The sequence below is a fragment of the Castor canadensis genome, chromosome 10 (assembly GCF_047511655.1).
Source record: "Castor canadensis chromosome 10, mCasCan1.hap1v2, whole genome shotgun sequence".
Classification (NCBI taxonomy): Eukaryota; Metazoa; Chordata; class Mammalia; order Rodentia; family Castoridae; genus Castor; species Castor canadensis.
This window is the reverse complement of record NC_133395.1, coordinates 987860-1005566: the sequence shown is the minus strand read 5'-3', so window position 1 is coordinate 1005566 and position 17707 is coordinate 987860. Positions and strand designations below refer to the sequence as shown.

Genomic DNA, 17707 nt, shown 5'->3' with positions numbered 1-17707 from the left:
CCCCTTCTCCCCAGCCTGTGGTCCTCTTCCTTCTGGGAGCTTCTCCTAGGCACCCCACTGAGGGAGGCAGCAGCTGAACCCAGAGTTGGAGCCCCTGAGAAACCTGGAAGCTTGGTCCCAGGTGTCCACAGAACCAGGGACATTGAGAAGAGGCTTGGGCTCAGAGTCTGCAGGACTCAGAGACACGGTCCTCAGCCCTGGGGAGCCACCTCTTAAAACAGACATTCAGCAGCGTCTCCCTTGGCCTTCTGACATGAACTGGTGGGCGGCAGGCACCCCTAAGCACCGACTGAGCGGATCTTGCCCCATCTGTATTACAAGGAGATGTGGAAGCAATTTACACAAAAACTAATTCTGTGTGTAAGCGCTGGACGCACTCGTGGGAACGGTGCTGAAGCCTGCAGGTGTGTGCAGAGCCCCGTGGATGACCACAGGTGCAGGTGGACGCAGATGTGGGTGCTGGTGCCGTAGTGAGCATCATGGGTGACCACAGGTGTGGCCTTCAGTGCCCTGAGGAGGGTCACTGTGACAAAGCACAGTGTCCACAGACCTGAGTGCACAGCTTCAGCTCAGAGCTTCTCAGCCTCGACTCCGACATTTGGGGCTGGACTGTGCTATGTAGGTGTGGGGGGGGGTCCCCATATCAGTGCCCAGCAGCATTCTGGGCCTCAGTGGGAGCCCAGCCCCCCAATCTGCACCAACTCAAAGTGCCCACTAGGGGACAGACTCGCCCTGGAGAGCCGCTGCTTCAGCCTCAGAGACCCTCGTGAGCACGCACACGTCTGTGGGGACACAGGCATCCGTGGTGTTCACACCAAACAGGCTTCTCAGACAAGGCTTTGGCAGAGAACATGAAAGACGGGCCAGATCTTCACAGCATGGTGTCCTTGCAGGATTCCTGGGTGCCAGAGCAGCTATGGGTTGCCACTCCCTAAGAGCCAGCTCATGGTGGACAGGTTCTTACCTCTGCTCTCCACTTTCCTCCCCTGGGAAGGGAAATCACAACCCCCAAAGCTGCCTGGGTGGCAGAGAGCCTGTGTGCACCTTTGGGAAGTTTCCATAGCCTCTAGGGGGTCATGTCCCCAGCTAAGGGCTACAGTGCAGTGGGAGGGACTGAGGGAGGGCAGGGAGAGGGTCCCAGGGCATGGAGACAGTCCTAGCAGTGGAGAGGGTCTAGGGTCACAGGCAAGGGTGGCAGGTCGGAGCACCGAGCCCTGCCTGCACCCAACCCTGACATGCAGACACATCGGGCAGAAGAGTGGGAGGAGGGGGAGAACACCACAGAGACGAGATTATCGGAAAGACAGCAAAATGATTAGATGAACCTCAATTTGCTATTTTCTCTGCTGCTCCCAGGTGAGGTGGGGTAGGCCAGGACTAGATCCAAGTAGGAAAGCAGCTGCATGTCTGGTGTGGACGACCCCCTTTGGAGCTGTCACCTGAGCTGGTCTGTGTTTGGCCAAGCACCAGTATAGCTGATCAGTGCTTCCAGCAATGTTCCAATCCACAGCTTTTCAGAGAGGTGTCCACTGACTACCAAGAGAAACACTTTCTTCTCGGTCTTTTGGCAGAGATCAGGTGTGGGATAGAAGTACGTTAATGTGGCCTTTCACATCAGCAATGACCCTTCCATGGAAAGGTGCAGGTGTCCTCCTGGTTGTGTGGCCAGGTAGCCAGGTCATCCGTCCTGGGAGCTCTTTCAGGCCAGGCGGCTGCCCCACCTGCTGTGCCTCTCAGAGCATGGCCTGGACGTTCTGCCCTGGATGGCTCTGAGTGGGCAGTGGAGATGGAGGTTGCTCTGCTCCCATCCAGTGCCTCCACCTGCCCTGAGTTCAAAGGGAAGAGCTGTGGCTTTGCCTGTACCCCAGATCTGGGCAAATGGCCTCCACTCATGGCTGCTGCATCAGGGGTCAGCCCCAAACCTAAGGTTTCACAGAGCCACTGAGATGGCTGCAAGGAAGCCTCCAGTGGCCAGTGGCCAGCCTGGGTTTGCTTTGTGATTACTGGGCCCAGGGTTTAGGAAACTTGCATTAGCCATGGCTCCGTTTTTCTTTTTCTTTTTTTCCTTTGAGACAGGGTCTCATGGTGTAGACCACACTCACTTCAAACTGATGATTCCCCTCACCTGGCTTAGCCATGACTCTTAAGGAAATTGAGCGATTCCCATTTAGGTACAAATCATGGCCATCTTTCCTCTGGACTGCAAAGCCCATTGGAGGCAGCTGGTGCAGGTGGGAGGAGGGACCTGTGGGTGAGCCTAGGGATCTATGGGTGGGCCTAGGGCCCTGGCCCCCTGTGGGGCAGGTGGGAGCCTGGAAGCCCATGACCCCAGTGTGAGAATGAAGGGGAGGGGAAGTGAAGGCAATGTTGCAAGTCGTGGTGTGACAGCCACAAACAGGGCTGCTGGGGTGTGTGAGGGGCATAGAACCTGGGAATGAGGTCAGGGACCCTGCTGAAATGGAACAAGGTAGTAGCAAAGTGCTCTCCACAGTGGCCAGGAGCCACTGCAGACAGAAAGCAGCTCAAACAAGATAACCACCCCATCCCAGGACTGCTTCCCTAACCCACACGCCCCATGGAACCAAGTGGGTGGCCGGGGGACACCTGTGCCCAAGGACCCCTCGCCCAGAGGGCCAGGCAGCCTCATCTGCACAATGCTGACATCTGTCCTATTATAGAAACCCCATTCCAATCCTGAACTGAAGCTCATCCCTCCAGCTCTGGGTGTGACTTCCCATCGCCCAAGCGCTCACACTGCTGTGGCCAGGGAGCACGAGCTCCAGGCTATGATTTCCTGTGTTACACATAGGGTCCCCATGCTCGTTCAGAGGAGCTCAGAACATTGGCCTCAGATTCCCCCAGGCCTCGCCGAATGCTCGCGTCCAGCTACTCCTCCTGCTGTCAATACCTCTGTGGGCAAACTCCATGCATTGTGTTTTCCCCCATTTGTTGGAGTTACTTGCACAGGGTTTGCTTCCTAAAGTGTAATCACGGGCAAAGGAACAGCTTAGCTTCATCCTCTGAACTGCATCTGCGCTCTGAAAAGGTGGAATTGAGGCCCTCTGCTCTGGAGAATCCTGTGTGTTCCACATAGATTAGACGCGGCGGACGGAGGATGCCATCAACTCACCACACATTTGCCACCACCCGCCAGGATCTCAACAGCTGGCAGGTCTCAAGGTGGGTCGGATGCAGTGCTGTGTTTTGGAGATGGGAAAAGACCGGGTGCCTGTTGTTACAGGCAGTGTGACCCACGTGCTCGGAGCACGTCCCAGGACTCACCTGGCTCAGTGCTGGCTGACCGTGGCTGCCATCCACAGCTCTGCGGTGATTCAGAGTAGGTGATGCATCTGACCGCTGGCTTCGCTCTGAGGTTGTCTCTGAGGCACGGTGGGTGCACCTGCAGGTCATCTGCTGGTGACCATCAGATTAAGTCCACGCTCACTGACTGAAGGAAGTTACCTTTGTCTTTCATTCACTGCTTACAACTGCAGTCAACTTCAAAAGTTCTGTGCCATTGGGGCTGATCTTACAATACTGCTTCTTCCAAAGGGACGCAACCCCATCGCCTGTTGTTTTAATTAGTAACTGCTATTTCTTAGCGCAGATTTAAGTTGAATTGATTGAAGGCAGAGTCTCAGATGCCTCCTGCTCCTCACAACGCACAGCTCCGCCCCCCCTTCCCGTTATCGTCCTCAGTGGTGTCTTTTCGTTGGGAAAGTCTAACTTTAGGACAGCATTGATGGGCAGTACTACCCGAGATCCTCCAGCCTGTGTCCCTAGATACTCTGCGTCTTCCTTCTGATCATACCTACAGCGACCTTGATCTCACAGTAAGTACCGCGTGTGTGCCTGTGGCTGTGTCACACCTAGGCTCTGTGAACGGGCGGCATGAGGAGCTCACTGCCTTGGCTGTGCCCTTTGTTGTCTTAGGAATTCTTCTGGATGAGCCCAGCTGGGGAGCAGGATGAGGTATCCATTTAAAGTTCCCTTAGAATTGCTGCCCAGGATGCTTGAGGATGACTTCCTGAAGGTGGAGCAGACCTACCCTGCCCTTCCTGAAGGCATGGGGGAGGCACACCCAGGAGGGCTGTGCAGGGAGCAGCAGGCAGGCTGCTGGGACGGGGCCCTGGAGCCATGGGAACGAGCTCCCAGCCTTTCCTTTTGTCTCCCATGACCCAGACTTGGAACTTACTTAGGCCACTGTGTTATGACGATAATAAAATACCACAAACAGGATAATTTATAAAGAGCAGAAGTTTATTTTCTGGAGAGTGGGCAGTCTGAGATCAAGGTGCCAGGACACGGTGCTGGGTCCTCATGGCAGAAGACGGAGGACAAGGGGGCTGAAAACTGCGGAAGCCTCTTTGCAAGACTTCATTCATCCTGTGCACGAGGAAGGAGCCGACATGGCCCAGCCACCCATACAGGCCCCGCCTGTTGACACTGTCACAGTGCCATTATGTTACCTCACATGAGGTCTGCAGGGACACGTTGAAGTCATAGTGTCCCATCGCTGGTCCCCCCAAAACTCATGTCCTTCTCATGCAAAATAATTTATCCCGTCCTAAGAGCCCCAGTCCTAACTCGCTCCACCACCAACTCAAAAGGCCAAAGTCCAGACTGTCATCAAAATCAGGTGTAGGTTAGACTCCAGCCACGAAGCGTCCCAAGCCAAATCCCCACAGCTGTGAACCTGTGGAGTCAAAATCCGATGGCATTTATTTGGGACTAGCAGGGGGAACACACATGCCACATAAACTGAGTGCATTCAAGGAGGAGGAGGTGAGGGCACGTTTTTAAAGGTAAAAATCAGGAAGTTATACCAAATATTTTAAAACAGTAATTCTTGGCCAAAAGGCCCAATAACAAGTGGTGCCAGTCCAGATGAACAGGGCAGGGTCCTGGTAGAAGTATTTTTTGTGGCTCTGGCAAAGCCTGTCATGATAGGCTCTGTGAATGATGCTTGGGAACCCTTCCTTCATAACATTGGCTTTATTTATTTATTTTGCTAGGGAGGGTCGACACAAGTGACTCCATTTTGATTCTGACAACTTTCACAGGTCACAGAGATGACCCTGTTCCCACACCTCCACTGGTCATGGCCCTAGTGAGGACTCTCTGCGGTGGCTCAGACCTGTGAGCAGTCTCTGCCAGCGCCCCAGGCCGGCTAGACCCAGGTGGGGGTCGCCATGGCCACACAGTCCCTGCTGTCTGCACACCTGCAGAATTAGCCCCTCAAGCGTGCTGCTAAGACTCCCCTCTGGTGTCCTTTGGTGCAGCAGCTGCACCTGGGCCTGAGCCAAGGTGGCCAAGGGGCACTAGGCCAGAATATAGAGGCAGAGACCCAAGGCAGCCAGGTAGCCAGCACCAAGGACTTGCCCCAAAGCCTTGGCGCTCTGGGCTGTGGTGGGAGGAGCAACCCCAGTGACCCCTGAAATGGGGCCATTCTCCTTGCATCTTGAACAGTCCCTGGCTTCCTGTGTCCACGCTGATCTCCTTATCGAATGACAGTTGACCACATTGTTGGGTTCTCTCTTGATCAGACTTTTCAATTCCCTAATTGGCCAGGCTGAGAACTTTTCAGATTTTTGCCTCCTACATCACTTTTAATTTTCAATTCCATCATTAAAGCCTCTCATTTTTCTATAAGCAGTTGAGAAAAGCCCTGCAGCCTACTCTAAGGGAGACCTGAGGTTTCTTCTGTCAATTTTCTAAGTTGTGCCTTCCATAAAAAACTAGGACACAGTCACTGACACAGCTCAGCCAAGTTCTTTGCCACTTTATAATAAAGGAAGTGAAAACACAGCATATCAAAATCTGTGGAGCAGAGCTAAAGCAGTGCCAAGAGGGAATTTACAACACCAAAATGCACGCATAAGAAAATAGGCAAGTCTCAAATCAAAATTCTCAGCTTCTCCCTCGAAGAACCTAGAAAGAGAAGAACAAAACAGACCCAAAACAAAAGGAAGAAAGTAACTGACATCAGTAAAGTCAAGAACAGAAAAGCAATAGAGAAAATCGATAAATTGATAGCCTAGTTTTTTTTTTAATGCCAATGAAATTGACAAACCCATAGTAAGTCTGAGGAGAACTCAGTCACTGGTATCAGAGATGAAAGAAAAGATTTCACTACAGGCAATGTGGCTGGCAAAGGCTGGAGAGAAGAGACCAGGGGCAATTTACACATGTACCAGATGGTCCACCCAGGTGGGCTGCCATCTTGAAATGGCAAACATACAACTCACCCCCTAATAAATGTGTCATTTGGATGTGCCCATAGACTGAACTCAATTTCAACTCACCAAAGAAGAAACCTTCAGTCCCAAGTGGTTTCTCTCAAGAACCAACACCAATGCTAGACAGGTTCTCCCAGGAATCAGAGGAGCGCTACTTCTCGACTCCAGGTCTGATACAGATATCCAGCCAGTGCCCAGACCAGAAAAAAGCCAAAAAGAAACCACTGACCAATATCCCTTCTTAGTAAAGCGATGAAAATCCACAACAAATACTAGCAAGTGGTTTTAACCAATAGATAAAATTATTCACCATGACCAAGTTGGGTTTATCCTTAGAATGTAAAGCTGATTCAATATTTAAGAAGTAGTGTAATCTTCCATGTTAGTAGATTGAAAAAGAAAAACAAAATGACCATCTCAAACAATGAAAAACAAGTATTTGACAAAATTCAATACTCATTCATGATTAAAAAAAAAAAAACTCTCCAAAAATAGTAGAAGAGATTTTCCTTAATTTATTAATGAGCAACTACCAAAAACAACAAAAACAAAACCTACAACTGAGATGAAAATTGTACTTCACTATGGGATCAGGAATGGGCAAGGTGTTCTGATCTCATCGCTCTATCCAGCATTGTACTGGAAGTTCCAGCAAGGACAGTAAAGCAAGAAAAGGGAACAAAAGATGTGCAGATTTAAAAGGAAGCATTCAGTCAGTATTTGCAGATGACATAACTAACTATAAAATCCTAAGGACTCTATCAAAAACCTCCTAGAACTAAGTTCAGAAAAGTTGCAAGACATGAGATAAACATACAAAAGTCAATGTTAGGAGAGTGCACGTGGCTCACATCTGTAATCCCAGCTACTCAGGAAGCAGAGATCAGGAGAACTGCGGTTTGAAGCCAGCCTGGGCAAACAGTTCATGAGACCCTATCTCGAAAAACCCTATCATCAAAAAAAAAAATTGGGCTGGTGATGTGGCTCAAAGTGAAGGCCCTGAGTTCAAGCTCTAGTACTGCAAAAAATAAAGTAAAATAAAATAAATTTTATTTTTCTGTAAAGCAATGAATACATGGACGCCAAATTGAAAGTTCAATACCATTTGCAGTGACTCAGAAAATGAGACACTTAGACACAAATCTAACAAAGCTTGCCGGGCTTACATGCTGAGAACTGCAAAACACTAAGGGAGGACTCCAAAGGAGACCCCACTGTATTTATGAGTTGGGAAACTGAACATGACAAAGATGCCAGTCCTTTCCAAACATAGGAATAGAATTCCTATCAAAATCCCAACAAGATTTCTATTTTTTTTTGTAGATATAATCAAAACTATCCAAAAATTTTCCTGGAAAGTCCAAGGGACTAGAATACCAGAAGCAAACTTGGAAAAGAGGGGGACTCATTCTGCCCAACACCAAGACTGTGTTGTTCCAGTGGCCAGGACAGTGTGTCACTGCAGAACCAAGGAGAGGAAGAGGACCCTGCTCAAGTGTGCACAACTGACTGTGACAAAGGTGCAAAATCAAGTCAGTGGAGAGAGGGAAGGTGACCTTTGCCACAATGGCACGGAGGTGATTGTATATCTGGTGGGGGTGTAGGAGTGGGGAAGAATCTAAATTTTATAACTTTTATAATAATTAACTAAAAATGGGTTGCATATTTAAACACAAAATGTAAAATATAAAACCTTTTTACAAAGAAATAGTAGGCAGTATTTGGAACCTAGAACTAGACAGAATTCTTAGATTTGATGCCAAAAACATGACCCGTGAAAGGAAAACTTGATAAATTAGACTGTATCGAAATTGAAAACCAGAGGATGGGAAGTCAAGCTAGAGACTGGGAGGAAAGATTGAAAGCCACACATCTGACAGAGGACTGAGAAGTCCCCAGCTCCCAGCGCAAAAGCAAGCAGTCCAGGGAGAAAGCGATGGCCCCATGCAGAGTCACTGGCCAGGGTGCACAGATGGCAGACAGGTCCTTAGAACCAATGAGACACGCACACCCCAGAGAGCTAAGGTTAAAGAGAGTGGCAAGTCCAAATGCTGCACAAACTGGGTCACTCGTAAATTACTGATGGAATGTCAAAAGGCACAGCCATTTTAGAAAAGAATTTGGCAGTTTCTTTGAAAAGAAAATACACAAATCTTAATGGACCCAGCAATTACACTCTTGGGGATTCATCTCGGAGAAATGAAAAGTTAAATTCAGCCAAATGCGTACACGTGATGTTTACATTAGCTTTGTTGGGAATAGGTAAAAATCAGAAATAACCCACCTGTCCTTCAGCGGATAAACTGGTGGATCCATGCCACAGAACCCTTAGCCACAAAAGAGAAGGAACCATGGCTACACCCCACCGCCCCGTGAACCTCCAGAGAATTACTGAGTGAAAGAGCCAATCCCCCGGGTCACGTGCTGGTGGTCCCATTACACAGCATTTTCAAAACAATGGCAAGGTGTAGCAATGAACAGATAACAGATCGGTGGTCTCCAGGGCTGAGGGGGTGGGAGGGGAGGGGGTGGCTGCAAAGGCAGCAGCAGGGTCCTGGTGGGACGATGTCCTGCGTCCATTGCACTGATGTCAGAATCTGCCGAGATGCTGTGCTGTGGTTTGGGGAGCACTGGGGATCTCTCGCTTGTTCCTCACAACTGCATGAGAATCTACCAAAAGGAGGCTAGCCCGCCACCTATGCCCTCCTCTGGCAAATCCACACAGACGTGCGATGAGGCCTGGATGTGTTTTGCTTCTGTGCACAGCTGTTCTAAAGTGGGGAAGATGTGGAAGTGGCCTTTCCTTTAGGCTATTTTTTTTTTTTTTTTGCTGGTGGTACTGGGGTTTGAACTTGGGTCCTTGCACTTGCTAGGTGGTGCTTTACCACCTAAGCCATTCTGCCAGCCCACGCCAGCTGTCCTTAGAGATAGCTGTCACCTCCGCTGGCTGAAAGTAAATATCACCTCCAGATTTACAGGCCTAGATCTGAAAGTTCAAATAGATGTAGGCCAGGTTAATTCAATTTCAGTGACCTTGGTGCTGGACCTTTGAAAGTATTTCCTCTGAGGTAAGGCTTGAATAAATACAAGTTTTAAGATTAAAGTGGGTGTTTAAATATTCAGAGCCAGGCAAAGGAAGGAGGGAGGTGGCAGGCTGAGTGTGGTGACTTCATGGCCCTGGAGCAGCGCAGTGTCTTCTGTGTTCCAGTTTCGGAGGCAGATGGGCAGCAACACAGCTGGGCAGCCCCGTGCAGTGGGAGACCCCATCCCTGCTGTGTTGTCCGTGTTACCGTTTTCTGGAAATGCCAAAGTGAGCATGAACACACTGCATTGTGTCTTTCTGCTCTCCACATCCCCTTATGGAGAAAAAGGGCGCCCCCCCCCATCTTGGCTAAATGAGAACTGGCACCTTCCTTCTCCCTGACTTTTTTCATATCTTGTGGTTTGCTAAAGGTATAGTGAGGAGAATCTGAAAATAAGCAGTAAGATCAAAGTTAAGTGCATTATTACTAAATTTCTGAACGGTAAACACTGGCTTCCCAACTGTAAACCACCGGTTTCCCTGCACTTACTGTGGGGTAAACACATGAACTTCTGCCTGAGAGCCGGGCTGGGGTGACATGGCTGTGTCTCCCCCGGGCCGTCTCTGTGATTTATGAGACGCCTCCTGCCCCCAACAGTCCCGTCTCCTGGCTGGACAGAATATGGGCATTTGTTGTGGGGATTAACCAGGCAGACAGCCTTACGTGGAACTCTGCATCTTAGGCAACCTGGATGCATTGGTGCCGAGGGTCTGCCCTGTTCGAGGTTCTCTGGAGGACTCTGCTCATCCCTCAGGAAAGGTGAGGTCATCACTGTTCACTTCAAGAGATAAGTAGATACCCTGCCTCCCACTGCCTGGGTTCAGCATCTGAAATGTTTTTGGTGAATTTGAAGGAATGTTTCCAGGCTGGACTTTCTGTAGGAATCTGGGGAAGGGCTGGCCATGTGACATCTGAAATCTAGAGAGGCATTGGACCTGCGTGTCCACGGCCTCCAGGCACCATGACAGAGGTGGATGGCCAGCTGTCACTTGAGGAGCTCACTGTGGGGAGAACAGCTCCTCTATGGCTGCTCAGTGGTCACGTGTGCTGAGTGGACACGGGTGTCTGCTCTCCTCCCTCCAAGTCAAGCTAAGGGATGGACATGTCCGGTGCCACAGACCCATAAAGGGTGAATGGGGCTCACAGAAAAAAGTGCCTGGTGCTGTGTTTCAGAAAGAAGAGTCAGTGGCAAAAATAGGGAGAGGAGGGGCATGCTTGCAGATCTTACCCAGGCTGGATCCTGGGTCCCCAGGGCCTTGTCGTGGCCCCTGTGTGTTCCAGGCCACCTGGATTTCTGTATCATGGATCTCTACTCTCCAGGGCCTTCCTGCCAGAAAACAGTAGATCTGGGAGTCCAGACCCTGCTCCTGCCTCGTGCCTGCAGCCTTCCCTCCCCGGGGAGGTGAGCTGGGTGGCCAGGAGGCACTGGGGCCTGCATCAGGCCCATCCAGTTTCCAGGTGCTGTGCACGTGCAGGTTGGCAGAAGGGTTTCTGCTACATTTGTGTCGTGTGAACGCTTTCTCTCATGCTCGGCACCGAGCTGCCTAGCCTCTCCATGTGTGCTCACCTGCATTTCTGCCTTGAGCAAGGAACTGTTCACGTCTGCTCTCATGGTGAACTTTTGATGCATCTGTCCTGTCACCAGTGAGACTGGACACATGGGGGCCGGGCTCCTGTCCACCGTGAGACTCCTGCCACCCTGGCCTTTCAGAGATGGCTCAGACACTTCTCCAGCTTTGCTGGGCCGTGGCAGGGCCCCTGTCCTATGAGCATCCCCAAGGCCCTGGGGAGCTGCTGTGCTCAGGCTTCATCTGCCTCTTGGACCCTGCAGTTTACGCCTGTGCATGAAGGGAGGAGCAATTGCACTGTCCCTCAGGAACTGTCTGGGGAGTGCAGCATCCAGGCCACTATCAGGCTGCTTCCCCAGGCTTGCTGCAGAGCCAAACGGGCTCAGGAGGCTCAGGACCAGTAGTAGACTGTGGGGCCATGCATATCACCACACTGTGCACTGTCAGAACTCAGCACTGGCCCATAAGAGGCAGCATGGCCAGGTGGTCCCTGTGGTAGCTGGGGAGACTTGGAGGGTCAGGGTAAATGCAGGCAAGCAGTGAAGGAGGGCACATCACTGTTGGAGAGAGACACAGAGGTGGCCTTCCTCAGGACACAGCCTCATGGCTGCAGGCTGCACCACTTGCTCAGGCTGTGTTCCCATCAGGTCACATCTGACAGTTGGGATTGTGCACATTGGAGAAAAGGATCTGAGCGTGACAGTGAATCTCAAGCCTTGGTCCTGGGGCCCACTGGGCAGGAGCCACGCCCCCTGCAGTTCCCCATAGGAAGGGACCAGGAAACTGAAGCAGGAAATGTCCACAGTGCTGACTGGGCTCGGGTTACTTCTGTGGCCCATCACGCTTGCATTCTGAGTCCCTGCGTGTTGTAGCGTGGGCTGATGTGCTTCGGTGGTGTACTGCAGGCCAGGTTGCTGTTCTGATTGTTTGCTGTGATTTGGATATGACAGGTGTCCCAAAAGCTCATGTGTTAATGGTTTGTTCCCAGATGCAGCAGGGTTCAGAGACGGGGCTTTGGGGAAGTGATTGGATGATGAGGGCTCTGACCTTATCAGTGGAGTGATCGATCCACTGACCGTTCATAATTTGATGGGCTATTGGTTGTGGGACCTAGTTGAAGGGAGTGGTTCCTTAGAGGCTATATCTTGTCCCTGCTCCTTCCACCCCCATCCCTCTCCCTCTCTCTCCATCTCCCTCTCTCTCCATCTCTCTCTCTCTCTCTCTCTGCTTCCTGTGCACCCTGAGGCTCTTCCTCAGCTTTGCTCCACTATCTGCTCCCTACCATGATTGCTCTGCCTTGTCAAAGCCCAGAAGCAACAGGACTAGGTGACGTGGAATGTGAGCCAAAATAAATCTTTCCTCCTTTACGTTGATTGTCTCGGGTGTTTCGTCACAGTGATGGAAAGAGGGCTCACACTTCTTAAGAGAACCCAGGTGAAGCAGGCACTTTGTGATCCTCTTACAGATGGGGTGACTGAGGCAGAGATAAGTAGCCTACTGAAGGCCACCCTCCTGGTAAGTGGCTAAGCTAGGATGTGACCCTGGTGACTATTGTGGGACCCAAGTTCTAAGCCACTGTGTTATAAGGCAAAGTCTCTGGACGCTGTTTCTGTTCCTAAAAGAACAGTTTCAAACACTCAGCATTGTGATGTGGCTCAGACGTTGACCTGAGAGTCAGGGTGAGTGGTTTGCCTGCAATTGGTAGTGACCGTGTGCACGCATCCCGAACGTGCCACTTTTGGAGAATAGATATCTAGATCTCCAGACTGGGGCATAAAGACTGGCTCTAGTGGCCAAAGAGGAGCAGGTGCCTGAGCCCAGCAAGGCCATGTCTGCTTGTTGGTATCATTTTCATCCAGTTTTTTATCTGGGTTTGGTAGTGATAGAGTCAAAGTGGCCAAATATCCATCCAGCATTTCAGGGGCTGTGCTGCCAGAGCTGTGCTTGCAGAGGCATCAAGTGTAACTTCTCTGATTTGGGGGACATGCCGCCCTATAGCAGAAACCCATCTCACGCTCACAGTCTAGAAGTTGCAGTCTAAGTTGGCTTTAAACAGTCTGCCTTTTTTAAAAAAAGTATTGTATTTACCACTTTGTGTGTGCTATACACTGGACCGTATTTTTAGAGCCAAAAATCAAGTTATATGGCCCCAAAAGGCATTTGACAATGCTATTGCCCGGAAGTCAGTGGCAGTGACATTCTGAAACCTCATTCTTCCCAGAGGTCAATTGCTGTTCTACTAAAATGCTGAGATGTCCCTTACATACTTGTGGACAAGCATCTGGGCTCTGTGGTGCTAAGGAGGTGGGGTTTGGAGAGATTTTTCAGAAGGGCAGTGATTCCCCTGCCAGGGGCTGAGGCCATGGTGGCTCCTGGCAGATCCTGAGGAGACCTGCATTTTACCTCAAACTGTCTGCTTTCTTCGCTGGACTGTGGCTGCTGCTGCTGGGATGCAGCCAGCCACTTGGGGGCCCAGCTGGATCCACGTTCAGCCTGGTCTTGTGTCGTCTGTATTATAGCCAGGAGTCCCTGGGCACCGGATGGTGTGTCTAAAACCTCACTTTCCTTTCTTCTGACCAGGGAACCACAAGATTTTCCTTCTGCATTTGTTTTTCCTGCTGTGGTGTCAGATTTTACACACTTTCTACATACTATCTCAGGATTGCATGGGCCTCCAAGTAGCCAGTGTCCTCACAACCTGCCGTGTTCCGCCTGTGAGAAATGATTTAGAAATGTGCCTGTGTGTCTGCTTCCTCCGTGCTGCTGCTCAAGGTTCTTAGGCTGTGGATCCCGTGTTTGGAGAGTGTCTGAAGCCTTATCTTAGGGAAGTGAAGTGAAACAAAGAGCAGGAGCTAAGTGGTTATGGTCCTCTCCCGTGCCCTGGAGACTTCTGACCAAAGGGACAAGTGGAAGAGCATGCAAGCATCAGGCTCTGTGGCTTCCAGACAGGAAGCCAGAGAACAATTGGGCTTCGGACCGGGTCTGGCTTGGACTTTCTGTTACAATTAGGGACCAGAAGCCTGGACCCTGAGCACTGGAGTCCTGGGGAGTAGGGCAGCCTGGCATTGGCCAGGTCCACTCGTGTTCTGGGTGGGCAAACGTGGCGAAGTCATTGCGAGGTCTTGTTCCGGTCATAGTTTAACTGCCTTTGTTTTTATGCATGAGGTAGAATAAATGTAGGTTATTTATCAAGTACATTTCTGATGTCACTCCACCCGTGCACGTGCCATTCTCTCCTCACTCCGTGGACCAATGTCGACATTGCTTGGCCTTCAGCTTTGTGGCGTTAATAACACACGTTTTGTTAATGGTGTTGGTTCAGTCTGTGATCGGAAGACTCCCAAATTCTTTGTCCCAAGTGGGAGAATCCATGGCAGGATATGTGAGTGTGAAGGGAGCTTATTAAAAGTTAGGGACAGAAATACAAAGGGAGCATGGCGGACACAGGTGGAATCTGGAGGCAGAGCTGCTTCTCTTCTCCAGTTGCTTTTAAAACCTATGCTAACCTATGGGAAGAGAGGAACCAGGTGACTCCCATCCAATCATCAATGAGTGGGGAGGGGCATGGGTGGTTCCTGGCCAGGTGAGGGGGGTCCCTGAGTCAGAGCCAATCTGAGATATAATATTGTTTTATGTGTCCTGAACTTTCCCTGATTTTATCCTGCCTCAATTTCACTTAGGGAGAATGCTCAGAGCAACTCAGAGGAAGTGGATTTAGTTTTTTCTCATCACTTGGGTTAGTCTTAAAGAGCCTTCTTTGACTCATTGAGACAGAGTTTTGCCATTATCTTTGTGTGCTCACAAAAGGAGGACAGAAGCAAGGTGACACGGCCAGGCTCCCCAGAATCCCCTCATCCACCGCCTTACGCTTCTAAATTCCCTTAACCTGGGTGTTCTCATCTGTCTTCCTGAGATTCCAGTTTGCTCTGTTTCTCAGCGTGGCCTTGGTCACCAGCAAATAGAAGCCCAGGACCTCACGCACAGGCTCTGCCCAGGCCATGGCAGTCAAGTTCTCAAAGCAGGACCAGGAGGAGGTACACAGGCAGAAGTCATGCACCCCCGTGTGGGCTGTTTCCTGGAATGGCTCGTACAGTGTGGGCTCAGCCAGTCTAAGTCAAGCAGCAAGCTGGGAACTGAGGCAGGAGCTCTGTGAGGCATCTAGAGGCAGAATTCCTCTTCCTTGAGGGACCTCGGTCTTTCTCTCTTGAGGCCTTGGACAGGTTGAATAAGCCCACCATGCCATAAGGGTGGTCTGTTTTCCTCAAAGCCCACAGATTGCAGGTGTTCCTCAACCGCATCTCCAAGCTGCCTGCACAGTGGCCCAAGCCAGTGTTGAGCTGGAGTGAGGAGACCAGAACTTCACTGGCTAGCCTCTCCCTCACCCACCAAAGCCCAGCTCCACCCATCTCACCTCCCAGTCTCCCTTACGTTAGACATTCTTTCCTGGCATTGGGTCAGACCTGGTGTTGTGACTGTTCCCCTCCCCTGGGACAGCTCCTCAGGCCTCCTCAGGACTTCCAGCTCCACCCTCCTCATTTCCTGAAATGCCTCCTGGCCAGAGCCACGAAAGGGACATTCCTGCCTCTGCTCTCCAGGGCCCCAGGTACCTGGAGGTCCCTGCGGACTTTCCTCATGACCTCTTCCCTGTGCTTGTTTTGGCAGCACATATATTAAAACTGGAACAATACAGAGACAATTAGCATGGCCCTTGCATGTGCAAGGGTGACACCCAAATCTGTGAAGCATTCCATATTTAAAAAGAAATAAATAAAAAAGATCTCATCCCTGTAGGGTCTTCACAGACTCCACGGGAGCCACAGACGCAGCAGCTGCCCTGGAGCCCAGCCCTGGCCAGGAATAGTGGCCATAACCAAGGAAGAGTGTCTCACTCCATGTCTTAGCAAGTGTGCCTTCCAGGCATGGAGATTTTTATAAAGTGAATTCAGCTCCGTCTAGAGCCGCTTTTATCTGCAGTCTGTGGAGGAAGCACCTTCTGTTCCTCCAGCACCTTTCATCTTGAATTGTGCTAGAATTGCCCTCCTACCCTCCCCAAAACCCTCCCTCCACGTGGGAGGCTGTCGTGCTGCACTTGGGCAGTGGATGTGTCAATTAACTGTACACACTCGCCATCTGGAGTCTTCATCATGAATTTCTTGGACGTGGTGTGACGTCTTTGATAAGACAGTGAGTTCTCACACTGCTCCCCAGCACAACCTGCTTGGGGGCTTCCTCTCCTGGGGGCTGGCCGTTTGTGAGAACAGTGTGTCCTTTACGGGGAGGAGGGTAAGTCATCCTGGGGGGACGGTTGTTTTCCAAGGCAGGCGCGCAGAACAACAGAATTCGAGGAAGCCACCCATTGTTTCCTGGATCCCAGCTGGGAAGAGGCCACTCTGGTGTTGGTTGGTTTATCTTTGTGGCTGTATTTTCCTGCTCTTTGTGGCTATTCCATCCCTTCCGGGGACAAAGGCAGAATATCTACAGGCAAAAGTTTGCCAGGTTTAAAAAGTGAACCATTCACTCCTGCTCATGCACTGCACACTAGCAAATGACCTGACAGCTTGTAACAAGCATGCTGGGACATGTGTGTCCCTTATCAGAGTCCCCAGGCTGAGGTTACTGCTCTTACTTCCTGACAAGAGTGCTGAAAACCAAGTTTAGGATGTTAAGCTGATCACCCAGTCCCTTAATTTAGGACAAGTGCGCTCTGAGTAATCGTATGCGTTTTTCCACGTGTGGAGGTGAACGGTTTAAGCTGTTTCGTGGGTGTGAAGCAGGGGGTCCTCCTCCTGCCTTGGGGTTTGCTTAAGTCACCTATTATGACCCAGGGAGGCTCCTTCCTCCGGACCCCTGCCCTGGGTTGGGACCTCGTGTCCATCCTGTCTTTCTGGTGGCTTCATTGAACTTGGGAGGTGGTGGGCAGCTGAGTTTTCCTTCCTGGGGGGGATGGCCTAGTCAGTTCTTTAGAAGGTACAGGTTCTGGTGCCCAAGGCCAGTTCTTGTTGTGCTGTGACAGACCATCACAGAAAGCATCTAAAACAATACAGGCTTGTCACTTGGTAGCTCTGAGGCTAGAAGCCCTGAGTCCAGGTGTGGGCAGGGCTGCTGTCTCCTGGAGGCTCTGGGGGAACCTGTCCCCTGCCCTGTCCAGCTTTCTCCAACCACTGAAGGCCACACCACTGACCTCCTCACCATCCTCACATCTGCCCCGGCTCTGAGCCCCCTGCCTCTGTCTAAGATGATTACAGAGACACCTGGTCAATGTCCCATCTCAAGACCCCAACTTAATCCCATCAACAAAGTCCTTTTATCACAAAAGATGACGTTCATGGGACATCTTCAGGGCCTTATTCAGCTGACTCGGTGGCCCTTCAGTAGGCGACTGTCCTCAAGACTTCATTCCTACAGGGTCTTCATGAGCCCCACAGGAGCATCAGATGAGGCAGCTGCCCTGTAGCCCAGCCCTGGCCAGCTGTTACTGGCCTCCTGCTGTGCCTTGGTTTGGGTGACCCTGAGGGACATACATTTGGGCCACAGAGAGGGTGACCAACCACGTGCAGAGGCTCTGCAGCTTGACTTCCAGGGAAGTGAAAGTCCCTTTTGCTCCCCTTCGCTGCCTCTCCCTGGAGTGTCTCACCCCCGATACGCCTCCTGATGGTCTGGCCAGAACCACACAGTGCACCTGCTGCCCAGGTGTGCCCAGAAGAGAGTGTGGGCTCAGGGAAGCTTCTGAAGGTGGGTGAAGTCAGTTGTCTTCCATAAAACACAGCTTAAAATAAATCCAAAGTCATGAAGTAATTCTGTCACTTCTTTATTGTCA

General features: G+C 50.9%; 1 protein-coding gene and 1 non-coding gene across 3 annotated transcripts in view; both read left to right on the top strand.

The window, feature by feature from the left end:
* The window catches only part of Mcf2l (MCF.2 cell line derived transforming sequence like), a 166470-nt gene that overhangs the window by 35782 nt on the left and 112981 nt on the right, over positions 1-17707 (top strand). The window lies entirely within an intron of this gene.
* LOC141413134 (U6 spliceosomal RNA) lies at positions 15537-15647 on the top strand. Its single transcript, XR_012437957.1, has one exon. It is a non-coding gene; the product is annotated as a U6 spliceosomal RNA (small nuclear RNA).